We start from the raw sequence: 23,549 nt of genomic DNA on the forward strand, positions 1-23,549 counted from the left end.
ATTCTGCCTACCACACAAGGTAAAAAACATTATGAATGAAGCCTTTGTAAACATTTGCAAACAAGTCTTTTTGTGGATATATGTTTTTACTTTGTTTAGTGGTGAAATTACTGATCTGTATGGTAAATGTAGTTTAGCTTTATGAAAAAATGCCAGTTTTCCAAAATGATTGTATCATATTATGGCCTCACTGACACTGTATGAGATTTTACTTACTTCATGTCTTTGTCAGCACTTAGTATTGCCAAACTTTTAAATTTTAGCCATTTAGTCAGTATATAGTAATGTCTCAATTGTGGTTTTAATTTCCACTTCCCTATTTTCTATGTTAACCATCTTTTCACATGATTATTCATGAAACACATATCATTTTTTGTCCATTTTAATTGCTTTTTGTTGTCTTCCTATTAATGAATTGTAAAAATTAATTGTATGTATGCATATATAAAAAGTCCTCTATCAAATATATGTATTTTCAATATTGTCTCTAAATCTTCGGTTTTCCTTTTTATTTTCTTGCAATGAGCAGAAGTTTACACAGTTGATATAATTCAACTTTTTAATTTGTTTTCTATTACAAATAATAATGCTATAAACATTATTATACATGTTCTTGCAGCACAGACACATATTTCTATTGGGTATGAAATTATGAATTTTAGTACTCTACTGTTACCTTTATTGGAAGCCACCTTTAAACATGGCTGTTACATTTAAAATTGCAGTCCTCCTGCCTTCTTTTGGAATTCACATTCCCCTGACTCCTCTCCATTTTTTTCCATAGCACTCAATCATCATCTGTGTTCTACTCATTTACTTAATTTATTGTCTATAGTTTGCTCATTGGAATATAAGCTCCATTAACACTAACATTTGTGTTTATTTTGTTAATGGCTGTTTACTCAACATATAGAAGAGGTGGTCAATGAGTTTTGATGAATAAATTGATTATTTTATATAGTTATGAGTGAGGCTCAATATCCCTTCATGTGTTATTTACTACACATTTGTATTTCCTTTCTGTACGCTGTTTGTAACTCTTGCTATGAAATCTTCCTAATTTTATTTATAAATTTTGAAAGATTAAGAAAATTTACTGTTTATCTGTTACATGGGTAGAAAAATTGTTTTCCAGTTTGCTGTTGGCCTTCTGACTTTGTTTATGGTAACTTTTTAAATATATGTTTTATTTTCATGTAGTCTGTGTTAGCTATCTTTTCTTTAAGGACTGCAAGTTTTATGTCCAACTTAAAATGGCCTTTCTTATTTCAATATTATAAATAAATTCACAGTGATTTCTTTATAGATCTTTTATGTCTACTTTAAATGTTTCATCCATCAAAATTTATTTTGTTTTAAGGAATGAGGTGAGGGTCCAGCTTTACTTTTATCTGACATGATTTATAGAATCATTACTGTCTTCCTCACTAATTTGTAATGATATCATTACAGTAAAGTAAAGCCAATCATGTTGGAATCTATTTTCCTTTTACTCTGTTTCATTGTTTGGTCTAACTTATCTCTAGTGCTGTTATGGACATTTATTCATCTCTAGTGCCAAAGTCCCAAAATTATTTTGTATTTGTAATATACTCTATTTTTAACTTGTATGACTATCCCTATTATTAAATTTTTCTAATTTTCTCCTTTCTTAGAAAATTTCCTTACTACCTTTACATATTTATTTCGTAAGATGGACTTAATATACCTTTGTTTAAGTTCATACAGCATACAAAATCAAGACCCAAACTGAAAACTGCAAAGAAAAAAGTATGCAAACAACAACAAAATCTTCTTGGTATATTAATTAGGATTGTGTTAAATATATAGATTTGTTTAGTGAAAAGTGACATACCATGAGAATGTATCTTCCTATCCCAAAGCATAAGGAATGTTTCAGTTATTCAAATACTCTTTAATGTTTTTTTATAGATTTTCTTAAAGATTTTTAGATTAGGTTTAACACAATATTTGTAAAATTTATATCTGTCTCTTAATTTCAACATTCCAAATACGTATTGGTTGATTTCCTAAAATTTAAGAAAAAACTTTGTTCCTAAACCTTTAACCTCATTTGCTTCTCAATGATTATTGTGATTTTTCTTTTTTCTATTGGATTATACTTAGTATTTGAAATATTTGTGTCCCTATATTTCCTTCCACAATTCCTCTGTCCTTCCACTTCCCATTGCCTGTGTGCTATTATTTAAAGTTTATACTGGCTATTTTGTTAGTATTTACATTCATTCTGCATCCACAAGACTTACTACAATTTATCCATGAATTGACTAAAGTTGAAAACCATTTAAGCATTACATCACTATGAATAAGTGCTAAGATTACATTCCCTCTCCTCTGTGAACAATATCATAATTTCTAAGCCACTAAGTAGACAATATTAGGAGCACTGAGACAAGATAATTTTCTTATATTCAAACAATTACTTGAGTTAATTGTTTATACACAATAAATTTTTTGGAATTTTATATTGTTTTTTCTTTTATCTTGAGTAACAAATTTTATCAATCCTCAAGTTTGGTCCATCTTGTCAATCCTATAATATTCAAGTAATCTTTTAACTTTAGAGAGCCCACAATTCTCCTCCTCCTGCACTCTAGACCAATAGCTCTTAGGCCTGATAGGCCATTATCATTCTGAGATTTTCCTTCATTGCTCTCTGTTTTCCTGGTTGTGTTATTTTATTTCTTACTTTGCGGGAGTACAAATTCAGCTAACTTTACAAAATGAGACTTGGGAAGTGTGGTTGCTCATTAGATGGTGTGGCACTTAGTTGCCTCCTCAAGGTCCTTTATTTTCATACTTAGAAAGAGAGTCCCAAATTTTTTTTTCAGGCTGCAAAGTGTCCAAATAAAAGATCCTGTCTTGTAGCTATGTAGGTCTAATAATTTAAGAAAGCACTGTTGGGTGCAATTTCAGAAACCACTCCTTAGATAGGTGAAAATAGCTGTTAAGTACTCCAAGGACAAACAAGAACCTACTTCTAACTGGAATGCAGAAGTGATAGGAGTGGCTCCAGCAGCCATTTAAAATCTGTGGTAGCCCGGCTGGGCGTGGCTCAGCGGTTGAGCGTCGACCTAGGATCCAGTTGATAGGGGTTCGATTCCTGGTCAGGGCACATGCCCGGGTTGCGGGCTCGATTCCCAGCAGGGAGTGTGCAGGAGGCAGCCGATCAATGACTCTCTCATCGTTGATGTTTCTATCTCTCTCTCCCTCTCCTTTCCTCTCTCTGAAATCAATAAAGATATATTTAAAAAAAAATAAAAATAAAAAAAATAAAATGTGTGGTAATCTTGAGAATGCTAGTCATGCACTAAGAAAGACAAAACAAAAAGATAGAGCAGACCCTGAGTTTTTGATGCTATAGAATTGCCTACAAATATGGCTACTACATACTACTTTCATATTACATATTACTTAAAGTATTACATATTATTTATAAATATGGCTACTGACTACAAACATATTTTTAAGGAAGAGAGAAAAATATATTCCATTTGAGCAACTGTTATTTCTGATCTCAGTTGCTAGCTTCTAAGTACAATTATATATTTAAATAGTGGTAAACTTTCTAGGCTCTTAAACATTTTAAAATATTTCAATTCTGTCATACTTGGTTAATACATTTTGTGATTATAGAATTCAAGGTGGAAACTTATTTTCCTTCAATGCTGTAGGCATTTTTCTGCTGTCTTCTAGCATTCAGTGCTGCCATTGAGAATTCTTATGCAAGTCTAATTTTTACCCCTTTGTGGACAATTCTTTTTTCTTTCTGAAAAAATTTTAGGACACTTTAGTTTTTCTTGTTGTTCTAAAACTTAACAAGAATGTGTCTGAATGTGGGTTTGTTTATTCTTTCATTATTTTATTTTTGTGAGAAGTGCATCATCCTAATACTAGATTCAGTTTTTAAATGGAGTTGATCCACGATAGTAAAATAAAATCCAAGTCATTTGTTCCCTTAGTACTTCCCTTACCTCCAGACCACTATTTTCATCAGTAAGCTTTTCATCGCATGTATTAAAATCCAACGTGAAGTTATTGACTCACTTTAATTGAAATATCAAGGGTTAGCCGCAGCTCAGGCCTGGTTTTATTCTAGGCTTAGATGTTGCCAGTCTTCAATCTCTCCATCCCCTGGATCAGTCTTCTTCCTTGGCTTTCCTCTTATGCAGCTCCAGGCTTGCATCAATCCACCATCAAGTCTGGAAGAAAAGGGTTTCCCAGAATTCTGCCTGCCTTAGTATACTTGCCATTTTTGTTACACTCTCTCATACACTTTGTAGTTCACAGATTTTGTTTGTATATGAACCTCTCTTGGAACCAATCATAGTAGCCAATGGGATGCAATGCTCTGACTGCCCACTCTAGAACCAAGAGTGGTGTGGCAGAGATTGCTAGTTTCACTGAAAATTCATTCTCCCTTCCCTCATAAAGACAACCCTTGGATTTTTGTTGGCCTCATGACTTCATTTTCCATCCTTCATTGCCAATAGGTGTGTGTTTGTGGCTGTGTTCTGATCAACAGCAAGTAAGAAGTGGGACATGCCATTCCAGGGAAAGGAACTTATAGGGACAGGATGGTAGAGCAACAAAAATGATGGATCTTAGATCTGTAACACCAAAGGACATATTACCAGTTCTGGTCTCTCTTCAGTCTTAATTTACATGAAAAATAAATTTCAACCTTGTTTTAGCTGTTATCTTGGGTTTTCATTCACAATTCAATCCAGTCTGTTTAAATACAAATGCTTTTAGCTCCATTCCAACAATGGCTGTTAAGTGGTTCATATATATATGCTAAATTCACTCTAAAAGTATGGGCAATTATAATTATTGCTGGTTAAGTAAATACAAAAGATGGGCATGCAGGGTGTTCTGACAGGATCAGGAGTGAGGGATTCCACACTTAACTTTTGGTGAAGCGAGTACCTTATAGTGGGAGGTATCATGCCTCAGTCCTTCACTCCAGCATTCAGTTAACCCATCTGCATACACTTAGTAGATGTTCCTTGAAGTGTGTGCTATAAGAAAGGCACTCTTCTCTAGTTTCCAACACATGTGCCAACTTGTCTTTATTTCAGTGCTGTTTGTCATTATAAATTGCATTTCAGTCCATACCATAACCATTACCTGGAAGTCTACAAAACATTTTCCCATAAACTTCTTAAAGCAATTCAATTATTAAAACCAATTGTACTGTTTAAAATAAGAGGCTTTAGAAACCTGTCAGGAACCTTGATATATATAATACTTGAAGGAACTTCTCTTCCTTTTACTTTCTTAGTCTATAGTAGTCATCTAGAAAGTGGATTTGGAGGAAAGGCAGCTACATTTAATTTTTTTAAAATACCATCTCTATTTAGAAAACTGGAATAAAAATTGTTTACTAGGTTTCAGATTTTTATTTAAAAAATGTGTTTGCCTTATTATGATAAATCCTGAAACTAAAAATATACATATAGAAAACAACTTATAAAAACAAACCTGGAAATAGACCAGTACAGGCAATTAAGAAAGCAGAAATTTACAACGAGCTTTCTAGCTCACCACTTGTGTACCACGTGAGAACCATTAGAGAACCTGGGGTGCTTCACACCCTGTCATCTTTTTTAATAGCTAACATCAAATTCTGCCAGCTCCATTCTTATCCATGAGCATAATCCCCATACTATGCCAAGTTTCCTGTTTTCAAACCTCCAATCCTAGCCCTTCCTCCACCTTGCAAATTGTTCCTTTGAGATCCCTACTTTAAAGCAGCTAAATTCTCCAATGTTCTCATTTTTCACAGGCCTTTCCCTTCACCTTACCACAGGCCTACTCCACTCCTCCCATGTCCTCACCATCTTTTCCTCGCTATATTCATGTCTCCTCCCTTATTCTACAACATTTGCTTTTTGAGCTCCTGGGTACATGACCGGTTCCCTGATTCTCTCCTAATCATTCAGCCACTCTATGCTCTCTTTTGTCCTTTTAACTTAAAACTCATGGCCCCTCACTCTAATCAAGATACAACTAAGACTAATATTTTCAATCCAGATATCCCCAATTTTTTGTTGAGCAAATCTAGAACATACCATCTTTCAATAAATCTGATGTTGAATACTGAAGGAGAAAAATCACATCTTTGCCAACTAAACACCTTTACCACTAAAATTTTGAGGCTTCCACACAAATTATTTCCAGTGAATATATCCCCATTCCCACAGTATATACATCACATCATGATTGAAGTCCTGAGTTCCATTCCTGCCTCCACCCACTTTAGGAGAAAATGGGAGGTATCATATGGAAACCAGGTCTACGTTCTGCCTCTGAACCCACACAATTATCTGCATCTGCGAACATATCTCCCTCCTCCTCTTCTGTCTCCACACTGCTCCATAATGTAATGTCCTGGGTCTTTCCCATTCCCTCCTGAATCCCCAAAGACTTGGATCTATCAGTTATCTCCTCTGGTGTTTCCAATATCATCTCATCTCCTGGTTTTTCTTGTTAATGTTAAAACATATTCAAATCTCTCCTGTATTAGAACAAATGAATAAGCTTCTTCTGACCTGTGTGTTGCCTTTCTGCTACTCTTTTCTTTCCTTACACCTTAATTTTTTTGAAGTGTTGAGTACACTCACTGTCTTAGCTCAAGTAATCACTCTGCTTTCCAAGCACTTGACATACTAGAAGCCCAAGTCTACTTACTTCCCCACAAAACTAAATCATTTTGGCTGCAATTCCTTAATTTCATTTAATTTTTTTATAATATATAATGGCCTCCTATCTTCTTCTGGCCTCCATTTCCTCTGACCCATTCTCCTTAATATTGTCAGAGACATCTCTTTAGTTCTCAAAAATGTTTATGTCCCTCCCTTCTTAATTTTTCTAGTGATTCTGCATGGTTTTTCAGTTAAAGTCCAAACTTCAAAAACATCCCTCAAATGGTTTAGCTCTTCCTTTCCATTTCATCCATCCCTACCTGATACAGATTCCATGCCTGACCTTGCCACATGAACAACTGATACAGATTCCATGCCTGACCTTGCCACATGAACAACTGATACAGATTCCATGCCTGACCTTGCCACATGAACAACTAATCTTGCTTCTCTGAACCTTCAACTTCAGGCCATGGCTCATGGCCCTCTGCCTGGAATAGTAACACATCTCTGCTTTGTCCAAGCCTCAGCCTGGGACTCATTCTTTCTGTCCCTTCTGCGGCTTCTCCCCATCTTGTCTGGAATAAAATCCCTTCTAAATGTTTCCATAGCACCTTGTTCTCACCCTTTCCCTAACACCTGTCACACTTGATTTAAAAATTTAGGACAGCCACTCCTCTTTACCCCTGACTAAAGGGTAAGTTCCTCAATGGCAGAACTGCACTTATTTATGTTTGTTTTCCTCATGTTTAGGATACTGTTCAATGAATATACACAGAGCAAATTAATCCCATCTCTTTCGGCTTTTGTTCTCTGCATGGTCCGATTCTCCCAGATGAAACATTCAATGTTTTGGATTAGTTTCTTCCACTCCACTGTCACTTTCCAAATAAGCCTGGGTCATGGAAGATTTACTTAATGCAGGAAATGAATAGAATAAATGTGTACATAGATTGCATGCCATGGTAATTAAGTCATTAGTGCTGAAGGCCGATACTGAGACGAGAGCACGTTCACATGTGTTTTTATTTGTCAGAAGCAATAAGTAAAGACGAAACCAAGTAATTATAGACTGTGAATAAAAAAGAATTTTCTGGGTGGTCTTCTATAAAATTTGAAAAGGAAGCAAAAAAACCAATGTTTGTCAGTATTTCTCCTGACTTCTTTATTGAATATATTATTGACCTTCTGATACTCTCTGCTGCTTTTCAGAATCTGACTGGAAGTATTTTTGCATGTGTAATACTATGGTTTTAGACATTCATCAGCAGTTTTGTTCATAGTTTTTGACTCCCCTATGTTTTCATTCTTCTCCTACATCTTCTGATCACCCTTACGCAACACTGATTACCCTCAGCTGGACCTCTTCCAGCCTATCTTTCTCACTCGCCTCCTCCAAGCTGTTTACCTCCTGCCATCTCTCTTTGCCTCTCCTCCACCAAATAATGCCAGATTAATGTGGTGAAATGTTTGTGTAAAATTCAGTACACATTTATTTCCAATGGTTCTGTAAGTTTTGTAAATTCTGAACATGTTTGTTACAAAATACCAATATTGGTAGTGATATTTTGGGTTTGCATAAAAAATAAAATATTTAGTGTTGTTATTTTTCTCTGGAATGGAAATAGAGAACCCTGCCCCAAGGACAGCCCTTGTTATCAGTATTATATCTGTAGAGGTATATTCTCTGGCGGGGTTGAGTAGAGGCTCATTGTTTGTCACAGCCAGAAAGAAGCTTCCCACCACATCCATACTTACTAACATAATTGATTACATACTTGATTTTGAGATATATGCTTTTAGAGTTACGGAAATATTCTTGCCCCCATCCAAGATACCCAGGAGAAATTAACAATTTAATATTTTTATTTTTTAAATAAAAGGAATTTGTTTAATATGTCAATTCCTATAGGTGAAAGGAACAATTTGTATCACATGAACTATATGAACAGGCAATGAAGGAGCTTCTTTATGCGGGGCACAGAGAAGCATTAGAAAGATACTCTAAGACTGAGCATACACAGAACACCATTTTTAATAGACATAAATGGATGAATTTAGGGTACAATAATCTAAACCTAGTGTGATCTTAAGCATCCTGAACCTATTCCCACTGAGGAGATGAGAGAATGTCCCCTTTTTAAATCTAAAAAATATGGCTTTCACCAGGCTGGTGGGACTCAACCATTGAGCATCAACCTATGATCTAGGAGATCGTGGTTCAATTCCGGGTCAGGACTCATGCCTGGGTTGTGGGCTTGATCCACAGTAGAAGCCTGCAGGAGGCACCCAATCAATGATTCTCATCATTGATGTTTCTACCTCTTTCTCCCTCTCTTTTCCTCTCTCTAGAAATCATTAAAAATATATTTTACAAAAATAAAATAAATAAATAATATGGCTTTCTCTGGATAGCTGAAAAGGCTATAACTCTGTTTGACCACGTATCACCATTTGGTTTTGAGCATCACCAAAACCCAGGGTGTGCAGAGAGTAGTGTAAACTTATTTCACTCATTGCATAGGCAAAGTTTGCTCCTGGCCTACTCAGTGATTTAACAATTTCTATTTCAATACAATATAAATCACATATGACATATCTTCTAAGACTGCAGCATCAGGGTGTGGGTTTGGGCCCCTGAGGAGAGTTGTAAGGGGAGCAGAAAGTTCTGAGCTGTGGACCTGAACAGCTGTTCGGTGGTGGCAACAGCAGCTGTTAGGAAGAAATGCCTTTCCCCACAATGTGCTCTCTTGCTCTCCTGTCCCCTTTCTTGTCAATAGCCAGTCAACATTTATTGATTGTGCAGAGGCTAAGGGCTAATTCTTCTGTGTAAGCTTATCCATCTGCCCCTCTTCTTTTGGCTTACATGTTCTCTCCAGGGTTTTATTTTGTTTTTATAAACAGCTTTCTATCTGCCTGCTTCTTCTCACCATATGGCAATTCTGATATATATCTTTTTCGTTGGAGGGGAAATGTGAGACAACAGGAGAGATGAATCTCTAATGCAAAAAAGGGTTGAGAAGGCTAATCATAGCAGTGGATGGTTTAATAAATGCTTTCTTCAGCATGATTCTAATCCCATTACTATTGAACTTTTTTCAAAAACAAGAAAGACTGATTTTCACAAATACAAATGTTTTCTGCAACCAGCGTCTCCAGTTCTCTCTTACCTGTCAACATCGAACAATTTAATTTGGCCTCTTCCCTTTCTACGCCAATAAAACTCTTTTTGCCAAATTGCAAGTGACCTTCATGTTACAAATTGAAGAGTATTATTCAGTTCTCATCTTACTAGACTTTTCAGCAGCATTCAAGTCACTCAGAACTATTCACTTCTTTTTTCAATAAAATATCACACTGCTTTCATGACTTCACACTCTCCTGGATTCCACCCACCCTTAGCGACACCTTCTCATTCTCTTTCCACAGTGAATTGCCTCTCCCTGACCTGTAAATGTATGTATTTCCCAGAGCTTTTCCCTCTCATCTCCTCTCCTAGCTCTAATTGACCTTATCTAGCTTTGTGGCTTTAAATGCCAATGATTTGTTTACGATTTCAAAGTTCTCGCTCTAGCTAAGATTCTTCTTTTTGAACACTAGGTTTTATATTGGACTGATTTCTTTTTTAAAATTTATCTCTATTGTTGAAAGTATTACAGATGGCCCTCTTTTTCTCTCCATTGACCTGTACTGATTTCTTGACAGTTCTGCTTGGACTTGACTAAAACCAAACTCAAACGACCCCAACCACCTTTGCCTTACTCAGTTTTCTCATCTTGGGAGCATCATTGCCCCACAATTGTGCACATCGTAAGTGTAATATTCCTCTTGATTTACTTTCCGTCAGTCCCTATATGAAATGCTGCAGTAGCAGGTCACTTTAATCTCCATGTACATCATTAATTCACTTTTTTTTTTTCATTTTTCACTGTTACCACTGAAGTCTATATACTGCCTTCTCTGGCAAGGAATATGGCAATAATTTTTGAAGCTGTCTTTTATTCCAAACGTACTCTGTTTTGTTATCTAGAAAGCATCTATAACGAGCTTTTAAGTCTTATATCCTGAGAATGTCATTGTTTGATTTATAATCCTTTAGAGGTTTCCTATCACATATGTAATAAAATGCATTCTCTTTAACTTGCCTCCAAGTTTCCCTTAGATTCAGCCCTGCTGACTTTTTTAATTTATTTTTTCATTAATCGTAAGGAAGGAAGAAGGGAAAGGGAGAGGGAGAGGGAGAGGGAGAGAGAGAGAGAAACATTGAAGTGTGAGAGATACATCGATTGGTTGCCTCTCGTAGACCCAGGACCAGGGCTCAAACCCACAATCTAGGCATGTTTCCTGACCAGGCATCGAACTCTAGATCTTCCGGTGCATGGGAGGACATTCCAACCAACTGAGCCACACCTGGTCAGAGCTGACTTTTTCATTTTTATCTTGTGGTCCTTACTCAGCCCCAGAGCACCCTTTTGCTAGTCTTCACAAGTGCTATTGCCTCCACCTAAAAGGGTCTTTCTTGAAGTGGTCACATCCAGTCTTATTCTCATCCTCCAAGTATCATCTTAACTGTCAGTTTCCCAGCAAGGCCTTTCATGACAATCCAATCTAAATTAGGGTCTCATGTACCCCCTTCTAGTCTACATCACATAATCTTATTATTTTCCTCTGTATAACTTATCACACCATGTGTGCATGTGCTTTATTGTTTAAGACCTGACTAGCTTCTGAAATGTAAGCTACATGAGGATTGGGGTCCATATCTGGTTTTTGTTGGTTTGTTTTTTGTCACATGTGTATAAACAATCACCCATGTTTAGTTAATAAACTAGAGCTTAACAACTTACCTGGGAACAAAATTTTGAGGTTCTACCTCCAAACTCATTAAAGAAAGATAAGCCAAATGTTGTTCTAACTCTGGTAATCTACTCAGAATATGGATGATAGGCCAGTGTTAGGTCAAAGGCTAAGTTAGGATATCTGGTAAAAATTATGGAGTAATTTGAGACTAAAGGGAAATCAAAGCAGAGAGAGAAAGTAGAAAAGAAAGGGAAGAACTATTATATGGGCAACTCTGGAGACTGAACTGAAAATAAAGAAGATACAACAGTTTGAAGAAAATCTAACCTAAGGAATCAGAAAAATTAGATTTCGGCGTATTTTACTATATTGGAACATCAAGTCAAGTGTTTCAGGATGGATATAAAACAACACTTTTGAAATAATGCCAAGAATCTTGCTCAAAATCTGTTTAATCAGGTTGTTAAATCCAAAATATATATTCAATTTAGATCAAGGCAGGTCAGAATTAGAGAGAGTCCCTGGGAATGCTTTAGAGGAAATACCAAGAGTGGAAAAAGTCTCCCCTCTCCAGATGGGGATCTATTTTAAGTTCCTAAAAGTGCCAGGACAATGGAGGAATTCAAAATGTATGTGGTGAATGCTGTGGTAGACTCACTAATACCCAGTTCTCACAGTCCAGAAGTTTGGGGTTGAGTCCAGCTCAGATGATAGACCTTCATTTGCCTAAACCAGTAATGGTCATCCCTCAAGCTCTCACACCTAAGCCACAGGAATTGGCTAAAGGGGGACATGCGAACTTATTCAAGTCAATCAAATGCAAGTGGAAATTTGTGGGGATCCTGGGAAATGTTTTCTGATTAGTAAGTGAGGAACACAGAAAGAGATAATACTTTTCTTCTAGATTTTGCAGTGTGTGGGTGTGAGGTCTGAAACTGGCTACCATCTTAGGATAAAGCCAGCATTCCAAGGAAGGGAGAGCCAAGGGAATTAAAAGGAAGAGGCGACTCATCATCAAAGAAGCCAACCCTGAATCACATCCTCTTTAGACTCCCAGTTAGGAGCACAGTAAGTATCTGTGTAGATTTAGCCAATTTAAATGTGACATTGTCTTATTTTATAAGTCAGATTTTGTAAGGAGGTAAGATGATCCATTATCCTCCCACACTTTTAGTCTTTAGACTAAAATGGGGAGGCTACTGATAGGCTGCCAGCCTCATCTTCCACAGTTCAAGCTGGAGTAGAGCTTGGATGGGGCAGGGAGTGACAGTGTTTCTCTCTTAACCATAATAGTTGCTGAACAAGAAAACAATAACACTCTCTTACCCAATCTTGCAATAAAAGAATTGTTTTTATTTATTTTTTAAGTAAAGAGAAAAATCAAACAAGAAATAAAAGGACTACATTCGTTATTTCTCAACATTGTTTTTCGTCAGTTAATTCTAAAACATTATTTTGATAATACTAATGATCATTATAATAACAATAATAAAACACTGACAATAATGGGAACATTTATAGAGATAGTACTATGTGCTGAGCACTATTATAAGTATTCCTCATGTGTTACTTCCTTCAAACTGCATATGAAGCAGGTACTTCTTAGTCTCTCAATATTACTGACAAAGAAATCAAGGCACAAGAAGATTAAGTGACTTGTCCAAGGTCATGCTGCCATTAAGTGGAAGAGCCTGTTTTTAAACTCATAATCAGCTTCTAGTAGCTGAAGCTTTTAAGCATTACCCCAAACCCCAAGTTATTGTGGGGATGTAAATGGAAGGAGATGATGAAAAATGTAATTTGCTTTCATGCTCTTACAGTTTGTCACTTCCTCTTGAAGCATAGCTATAAGAATACTTGCTTCTGCCATGTTTAAATACAGTGGAAACCACGCCTATATCATGTCATGCACTCATCAATGTTTTTGTGACTGTTGGTGATTTCTTACTGATTGCATATTCAATATAACTTTACACTTATGCTGCCCAAAAGACCTTTTTTATTTTTAAACAACATTAAAATAAAGAACATATACCACAAGAAAACTTTCTAAGGAATTTAATATCATTCATTGCTAATTGTATCTTTTAGGAAAATGAGATATGAGTTATTTAAGGTTTTATAATTAAAAAAAAAAAATACAAATCCTTACATTTCATTGTTCTAAAGACATTTGAAGTAGTTTTTACCATACGAGGACCTAAGTTTCCTCTAAGAACCAGTAAGGAGGAAATTGTTTCCTGGGTCCACATAATGCATGGCCAAATTATTGTCCATAAAATCATTCAGGAAAACCCCAGGTGTGACACTATGAGCATTTAGACTGTAAAATATAAAATATGACTCTACTTAATATGCTAACAGGACTAGTCAACCATGTAGTTTAATCTAAGATGTTAAATAGGTATAAGTCTTCTGGACCTAAGTGAAGAAAGACAATGCACTAAAACCCCTTAAACTTCTTTTTAGACATTTGGAATATGACATTCTTGTCATCTTTCAGTGCGGATGTAACTCTAATTCCCCCAGCTGCAGTAAACATTTAAATATGTTGGTTTTCTGTTCCCATGGGGTTTCAAGCTGCTCTGCCAAATCTGTTAATGTGGAAGATTGAAGTCAAGAAGAAAAACTTAAAAACCCTGAGAGCAAGTCTGAGATAGAGAAGAAAAGACAAAGACAGATATAAGAACGGGAGCAATGAAAGATCTATTTATCATCATCCACAAAAATGGAGTCATTCACGTACAAAGAAATACAATGGGAATGCTCCTTAAACAGGAAAAAATATGCTAGTGATCAGGCATAGATCCCACAAAAAGGGCTTTTACATAATGACACGACTTTACAATACCAACCTTTCCTTTCACTGATGAATATTAGAAAGATCTATTTTTTAAAGCCCAGAAAGATTCTTGCAAGTATAGATACATTTAAATATAATTTTTTATTTGTGGAGAAGACATTTTTAAGTATTAATTAACATGAGTTTCTTTAAAATTCTTGGCTGTGGCTGTAGCAGCCTCTGTGCACAATTGCCGTAAGCAGGATATCTTATAGGAAGCCAAACAGGACCTTCCTATGTAACTCTCATGTCTGAGCCCGCCTACCCACTATCGCTGAGGAAATGTAGTCCCTACTCTCATAGTGAAAAAGCTCATGAGTCAGATTCAGAAGCTATCCGTTTGAATCCCATCACAGCTACTTTCCACTATTTGATTGAGCTGGTCACTTACTATTGTGAAGCATCAGTTTTTCTTACTTGGAAAATACCTACCACCCTCATAGTGTTGAGAAGAGGCTCTGAAATAATGTAAGAGTACATCATTTCTTTCTATGTTTCTGTCTTTTCCAAATTTTGGTAACAATCCTGGCCTTAGAGTAGCAAACATATGAGGAAAGTGATATATTTATAGTACTTTCCATGCAGTCATTGTGATTATTGTTTAATGCTTCCATTCAAACGGTAGAATAACCATTAAAGTACTTATTATTATATCTATTATATATCAGAAAATTATGATACAAAAAAATTTTACTAACTAGGTCATTTGTTGATCTAATAATATTTACTGAGTGCTTACTATGTTTTAGGCAGTGAGCTGAGGATCATGGACACAACACCTGTGCTAGGGCTTCTGTTCTTTATGAAGTCCCATCTGGAAGGGAGAAAGCAACACAAAATGTTCATATACACTTAGTAGCCAAGGCCAGCAGAGCCAAAGCCCTCTGGCTCTTTTTATTACAGCAGCCTGACTCCTATGTTCAGTAAGGGGCCATCGACCTCATTTTCTCTCATTCTTGTAGTATAAGATCTATAGTATAGATCCTGATGTTTTCTCCTGGGACTTACCCTGTATTTGGAGGCCTATCTCCTCAGGATAATATACCTCCCCAGACCACAGTGCTACACCTTGCCTACATCACCTGGTTTCATCTTTTTCCTAGGTCTCACTCACTCAGTGCAAACATGTATCAATAGCTTTCTTTATGTCAGGCCTTATACTCTGCTCTGAGGAGAAAAAATATATATAAGGATAAAGATAATAAAAATATTTTGAAAAATTGCTGCTCTTAAGAGGTTAGAATATAATAAGGGAAGACTGTCGTTGAATAAATAAGAAGAAAATATTTTAGATGCTGGGATAGAGGACTGTAACAGATGAGGTGAAATGTAAATAATGCCTGGTCTACATTATCTGCTTGGTATTAGCGTGGGTTGAGGAAAAAGATGAAAGGTTGAGTTTCAACATGTTGTGACTGAGTTGATGTGGCACAGGGAAGGGTCATGCCCAGGTGGATATTTAGACGTTGAGCTCAGGAGAAATATCTTGCTTAGAAATATACATGTTTAAGAGTCAAATGTATATAGCTTTTCATTTGAAGCAATGGATAGCTGGATAGCCCAGGGAGAATGTCTAGAGTGAAAAAGGAAAGGGCCCAAGGCAGGCAGGCATTGAAGGAACAGCAGAGTTAAGGAAAAGGAAGGGGTGAAGACAGACCCAGATGCCTTCCTTGTAGAGGGCACCCTCATCTGTGACTGAGAGGTGAGACTTCATCAGCCTTCACTCCCTTGCAAGCAGCTTCATAACAGAACACATTCCAGAGAATACTTGAATAAAAGCTATTCACAATACCCTTAAGAAAACTTACTGAACTGGCATTTCAATTAAAATTTTTTATAAGGTTTTTATTAAAACAAATGAGAAAAGAATAGATGAATGAAAAAAACTGTCCTTCATGGATGAATGGATAAAGGAAATGTGATATACAAGCCAGGCAAAGAGGAATACTTTATAGCATCACCTGTGTGTGAACTCTAAAAAGAAAGAAAGAAAGAAAAGCTGATAGTGGGATGAAGCACTGTCATTTCAAAGTTGATTTCCAGGGGCTGCTGCTGGGGGGGAGGGTAATCAGTGATTAGGCCAAAGGATGCAAATTTTCAGTTATAAGAATAAATTTTGATAATCTAATGTACAGCATAGGAACTATAATTAATAATAAAATATTGTATGCTTGAAAGTTACTGAGAGTAGATCTTAAGAATTCATACCACATGCATGAAAAGAGAGATAAATATGTCAGGTGAAGAATGTCTTAATTATCTTGACCTTGGTAATTTTTCCACAGCGTATTTGTATATCAAATCAACACGTTGTACATTTTAAATATATATAATTAATTTTTCAATAATTTTTCAAAAAAATTTTAAGAAGTAAAATAAATTCACAAATTTGAGGCCTCAACAGATGTCTTAATGTCCCATAAGGGCTTAGTTTATGTGTTAAATGGTGATATTTGATCTCAAGGTGGTATTTTTAACATTCTAGAAATATTATTAGATTCCCCTAGCTATATAATTCTATAGCTTTATCATTTTAGCACCTTCCTGATATAATTAACTTTTTTTCTTTCTTTATTATGCATATTATAATAATATAGGGATCACTGATCTGTTTATTTCTGTTCTCTATTTTAAACAAATGTGCTAATCTTAAAAGAAAACATGTATTCATTGTATTTCTTATATTTCAGTAATTAAAACAAGTAATATAATGATTATATTTTTTGCTATATGATTTTATTTTTTAAAATTTGGAAACTTATTCCTCAGGGAAAAAATGTTTTAGTTACAACCTTTTAACCAAGACCTAGCTTTTGAGAGACAATTATAAAAAAGAGGCTGGTATGTGTTTTAAAGATTGCTTAATTGGCAGTTCCTAGAATGTGATACTCAGATAATAATACCAAGGCATAGTACTAGGGGACTAGTGGGATGAAGCACTATCCTTTCAAAGTAGAAGGTCCTGGTCTCTTGTTTATTACCACTTCTCCAGTGTATGGAATGGTGTTTGTCACAGAGAAAATGCTGAACAATTATTTACCAAATAGTAAACTAATGGTGGTAGAACCATAACAAGTAAAATTATATCATTTGGAGACTTTTCAATGGTTGACCTACAGGCAGAAACCAAGACTTCCAGGTGTTTCCTACTTCTGCTTCTATTCTAAGAGATTACACTTAAGGGGTTCCCCACAGGAAAACTTTGCATAGCCTTGGCAACCTACCATTGCACATGAAGGCACAGTCTGAGGGTGGTTATTAATGGGAAAACAATCCAATTTGAAAGGAAGCTGACTGTCCTTTGTGCAATGTCTTCTTGCTTATTAAAAAATGTTTATTATAAACCTAAATGTGATACTTAGATTTTTATATTAATAATGCCTTACATTTGTAGTTTTCAATTAACTTCCAAACTGACTAGCTCCATTAATCCTAAAAATGGTTACATGTAGTCTATTGTGAAAAGAGAAAAAAATTAAGCAGATCAGATGAATGATTTGCCCAAGGTCACAAAATTATTTTTTAAATTTATCTTTATTGTTGAAAGTATTACAGATGTCTCCCTTTTCCCCCCTGTTGACCACCTCCTCCCTGCTCCCACCCCCTCCCCAGGCCTTCACTGCACTATTGTCTGGGTTATACATATATGCATATAAATTCTTTGGTTAATCTCTTCTCCTGTCCTTCCTTTTAAGATTAGAAGTTAGCTCTTCCAACCTTTATTCCTTATAGCACACTGCAGAGTAAACACTAATTCCATCTGGTTTGCAAAATCCCCCGACTTGTAATGGAATGAAAACTTTTTAAAAATTAACTTCTACAGGAAAAAAAAAAAGTCGATGTGACTAATTCTTCTGAAATAATAAAACAACCATAAGACCACATAAAAGTCATCTAAAAAGCTGGGTGAAGAGAAGATCAAAGATGCTTATGTAAGGACAAGGTAGAAGCCAAGCTTCAGAATTCAAAGCTTTTGTGAGATCTAATCATTTCTCTTGCCATTCATAAAATCTTAAACATTTTCTCTCCACTTTTTGATGTATAATATTCAATCAATTGTAATGGAATATAAGTGGATAGTGCTTGTAATAGACCCTAAGCATGAAAGTGAAAATTTTGGCATGTGGGCAGCACTGCCGCCTGCAGGGGAGAGTGGGCCTTTTCCTGCATGTCCAGATGATTTCAGAAAAGAAAAGAGAAATGACCTTGCAATTGGGGTCATTTTCATTCCTTTCCTTCTAGGTTAATTGAAATAGAAGATTTTTTTGCCCTCTTTTCTACTTTAAAGTCAAAGGCAATGACTAGATTCATTGCTAGGAAATATATGTATATTTCCTTTTTCAATGGATTTATAAATTCCATTATAAAGCTATATAATCTATAATATAAAAATACATAATAGACATAAAAGGAATGAAGGACCCTGATGTGACTTCCTGGAATGAGGCATTTTCCCAGGTTAATGAGATTTTTGAATCATAGGTGGAGCTAAAGCTTCATTACTGACCTACTTCTTATGCTATTGCATACCAGCGCAGAGAGTAGGCAATAAAACTCCATGATTAAAAATTTCATATGTCCTTTAAAATTGTACATTTCGACAGATGAATGCAAAAATATTCACAAACTACTTAGCTAGTGAATTGTGAGCTTTTAACAGAAAAAGAAAATCAATGGCAGCATTTTTTCAAAGGACCAGTTGTATACAACCACTTGTTCATTTTTTCTGGTGTATCTTTATGAGATTAAATATATAAAATTATAACTCCTGTGGTGGTTTTCAAAGAGTTAAACAATAAGCTCCTATTAAGAAAATATTTTGTTGCAGCAAACAGTATTTAATTCTAAATTCTCTAAGTGAGGAATGTGGGGGAGCTACTAGTGGAAAGAAATGGGGAAAAGACAGAAGAAAGAACATTTAAAAACTAGCAGAGTGCATACAAAGTAGCACTCTACCTAGAAAATATATTCATTTTGTACCCTTATATACCAAGAAACCTATAAAAACACCTACCATTGAAGACCCCAATTTTTTTTTTTTTTTTTTTTACAAAGAACATTGGGTTTTATAGAGGTCAAAGAGAAACATATTCCTAAATATTCTTCCTTGAAACACTTAAGTACTAACAATTAGGAATAGATATCAAGTTGTGAATAGTTTATGCAGGGACCATCTGTATTTATGTGACTGAACATTAAATCATTACTGAGAACATCTGATAGAGAGGACATCTCCCTTACCACAAAGAAATGATTGGTTCATCACATGCCACCATGGCATGGGATCAAGAGCTAGAACATTTAAATAAGAGAACATGCAGAACAAGGATAGTGGACGAGCAGAACAAGATCAGAGATGTGATCCAGTCACTAAAATAATGGGGAATGATAAGTGACACCAAAAGTTAATAGTCATTCGGCTTATCATTTAAAAAAATTCTGTCAGTATTTGTAAAAGAAAGGTATTGTTTACTAAAGAAAGGGTAGATCTAGCCAATATTTGTTCTTTTTATCCTAGAGTCCTGAGTGGAAAATCACATAGGCATATCACTTAGAGAATTATGTCTAAACACAGTCTATTATTACTTGAGTGACTTCAGTCCAAAGTACTTTGGGAACTGAAAAATGCCACAGATTCTACTTCATCGTAAAGGCACTGTGCTGCAGGGAAATAATTCTAGCTGTAGGGGAGAAGCCACAGCCACCAACCCTACACCCATTGGCCAGAGCTACATCTCTATGGGAAGGTCACTTATCATCTGATACTTTTATCTTCATATGTGTAAGAAGAGGAGGTAATTACTTTGTCTATCTCCTAGGATTACAGAGATGGAAATAATGCTTGCAACTGTTATTATTTTTATTATCAACATAAATAATAACTCATAAAATAGCACTTTACAGTTTAAAAGTAACTTCAACTGCTTTATCCCATTTAATTCTCACAGCAACTCTCTGAAGCAGATTTTATTGTCTTCACTTTCCAAGCGAGGAAATGGAGTCAAAGGGGTCAGCACATATGTCGTATCATGAAAATGATGTTTGAGGACTAAAATTCTGATTTTCTGGTGTTCTACCCTGCTATCTGCTATACCCAATCATTTCATCATGAGTATTCTTGTTTCATTCCAATTTACAGTGGCAACAAGGGGCGAGTCATTCCGCATCTACGAGTAACTCTAACAACGGAGAAATCCTCAGCTACTAAGGAAATGTATTCTATTGTTTCAATACTTTCATTTTTAGAAAGGTCTTCACCATGATCTGAAATCCACCTCTTTATAACTACCACTTAGTATTTTTTTATTTCTGTTCTCTAAAAATGTGCAAAACAAATAAAATCCCTTTTCGATGAATGACTTTCAAGGTACTTCATAGTCTTTTCTGTTTTGTAGAAACTAATTCTTTCCAAAATACTCAGAGTTTTTAGAGACGCCCTCATCGTCATGATTTTTCTGACTCTGGAAATATATTAACTGTCAAAGATACCTTTTTTCTTATGTCCAGTACTTACAATATTGCATTTGATTTTATGATTACTTATTTTTCCTATTAGATTATGCACTTATGGAAAGAGGGGAAGGAGAAGCTCATGACAATCCAACCACATTTGTTTATTTTTCCTGGAACCTAACATAGATCTTGGTACATAAAAACCCTTAATATATAGTATGTCAAACTAGTAAACTAAAATGTTAATTAAATTTAACACTGTTAAGTAGCATTCCAAAAGATGATATATAATAATAGAAATTCTAGAGTAAAACATGGTACAGTTCAACTTGATCATTTATTCAGTCAACACTATGGTATAAAAAGGGCTCTTGATGTGAACAGGAGGGGGAGACATGACCCTCCAAAGTTGGTAACAGGATCTAAAGAAATTTTACACTAGAGGTGACAGGTCACCAGTTATTAATCTAGAATTGAAAAGACAAGTATGCTTCCATATAGAGCAGAAGTAGTAAGAGATTAATTTACCTTTGGACCATGTTATGAAAGGTTATGCACATCACAAGAGGTCAGGATTTTAGCTACTGGATAATGGTGACCAGAAAACTTTCAGAGCAGAAAAGTTGAATGATCATATATGTAGTTTAGAATATGAACCCGGAAGCTAAGGAACCCATTGTAAGTATTTTCCAGCTCTGAAGAAAAGTTATGAATACCTGAACAAGGGCATTGACATCCTGAAGGAGGAACAGCCATAAAGGTAACTGGCATAACCAAAGAGGCGAGCAGGAGGTTTCAGGAGCTGCATGAACCTTCCACATAGATTAGAAACACACCAAATAATGGAAGAACTTTATTGATCCATCCATCTATGTACTCATTTATATTTGTTAAATTTTATTATAGATATGGTTCCTGTCCTCATGCAGTCTAATGTGTGTGTGTATGGGGGGGGGGTACCATTTAATAGGAATAAAAATAAAGTGGGATCAGTTATAAACAGCACAGTCACACAGGGCCATATGCTCAGGAGGGCTAAGCTCTTTAAAAAAGTCCTTCAATGGCTGTCTTGAAATGTTTAATACTTTCTGCTTAAATTTGTGCTTTGTAAATAAAATTCAATGAGACAATGATGATTGTGTCAGCTCGTGCCCAGTCTGGCTTCTCACTCCTCCTTTCCCACCTCCACACAAGGGTTCTTAGCTCCCTGCTTCTTCCTCCCTGGCACCCCAGTCACTGCTACCCTGCACAGGGGTGGTGAGCTTCCTCGCTTATGTTCACCATCGCCTCCAGGGAGCTCCTGTGTGTGAGCAGAGAAGAGTGGAGTTGATGCGTACCTCAGGTCATTTAGGTGGGCAAAAGGATGTGTGTGTGTGTGTGTGTGTGTGTGTGTGTATGTGTGTGTGTGTGTGTACGTGTGCCCAGCATGAGTCCCTGCCTTGGCCCGACAGTGCCATAGCAGGTTTAGCAGGTGGCTTGATAGGTGCCTCACGTCTACCATCCTTCAAGAGTGTCCCAGGACAGAGGTTGCACTTGTTGGGGGTCACCTGTCCATCATGTGTGGAGATGGCAGCCCATGAGAAAGGCCCTGCATTTCCATGTTGCCTTGGGGTTTGCAAATGCTGTAGCAGGCCCTGGTCATAAAAGAGCTGAAGTTGGGGATACTCTGTAAGCACATAACCCAGCAGAGTGTGGAAGCCTGGCAGTCTTCTCTGGCAATGAATCTGAGACTTTGACTAAGGATAAAGAAGAGTTTACCCATGCAAACAGAGGATTAAAACAGTTCCAGAAAGAGGAAATAACATGTGAAGGTCCATGTCAAATCAGAGCCCAGCAAGTATTCCAGGAACTGAGAAAGTTGAAAGTGATGGGAGTGGGAATAGTGAGAGCTGAATGGAGGACACGTGGCAAGTCAGGCTAGGGAGGAGGTCAGCAGCGGTGCTAAACAATGGGGGGGTCCAAGAAGGAACTGAAGCACTGACAAAATAAAAAAATATGTGTCCCCCAGTTTTAAGACAAGCCTTAACTCCCTGTACTTATACAGTTACTTTTAAGTAAATGGTCTTACAGTATTCTCTGTAAAATATCATTTTATTGAAATCAGTCCATTGTCTTTCTTTGTCAAACGTAGATCCTGAATTCTCATCACCTTGAATTCTCATCTCCTCCAATCTGTGCCAGCTGGATCTTCTGGAGAAAAAGGCTCTTCAAGAAGTAAAACCAGCACGTGCTTCTTCGTGCCTATTGCTACCACCTACTGAGAGGCACTGTGGCTGTTTCACCCAACCTCTCCTGGAAGTTGGTGCTGTGTGAAAAGTGAATGGACCCCAAGAGTATATCAAAAAGCCTCTCAGGGCTGCAGCCAAGCACATTTTACAGAAATAGCATAAAGTACTTTTTTTTTTTTTTTTTACCTTTAGTAAGGATTTTTTTTATCACACTGACATTTAGTTTATTAGAGCTAAGTTTACAAGACCAGCTCCTGAAGAGCTTTTGCCTAAATCAGTTGCCATTTTATATAGATAAGATGAGAAAATCCTGAAGAAATATGGCTTTTCCCCCCTCAAAGCTTATTCAAAATAAAATCACATCAAGTCTTTACCACTGGGAAACATATATATTTACCTCAGGCTTTCAGGGAAACAGGTATGCCCAGAAATAGGTTTAATCTGAGCTAAAAGCTATATTTTCTTACCCAAATTGCTAGTTTATCTTCTCTTTCCTTGGTGTCTTTTTTTTTTTTTTTTAAATGAGAAAGACTATACATCTATTTATAGACTCTTAAG

At 36.1% G+C, this 23,549-nt stretch overlaps 1 long non-coding RNA gene across 1 annotated transcript in view; it reads left to right on the forward strand.

Annotated features, from left to right (window-relative positions):
- LOC308560284 overlaps nucleotides 1-23,549 on the forward strand; it is a 41,813-nt gene that overhangs the window by 15,312 nt on the left and 2,952 nt on the right. Inside the window, exons 2-3 of the long non-coding RNA XR_013999316.1 lie at nucleotides 12,373-12,536; nucleotides 22,895-23,154. This is a non-coding gene — a long non-coding RNA (uncharacterized lncRNA). The remainder of the gene's footprint in view (nucleotides 1-12,372; nucleotides 12,537-22,894; nucleotides 23,155-23,549) is intronic.

This window comes from Miniopterus schreibersii (assembly GCF_964146895.1).
Source record: "Miniopterus schreibersii genome assembly, chromosome: 8".
NCBI lineage: Eukaryota > Metazoa > Chordata > Mammalia > Chiroptera > Miniopteridae > Miniopterus > Miniopterus schreibersii.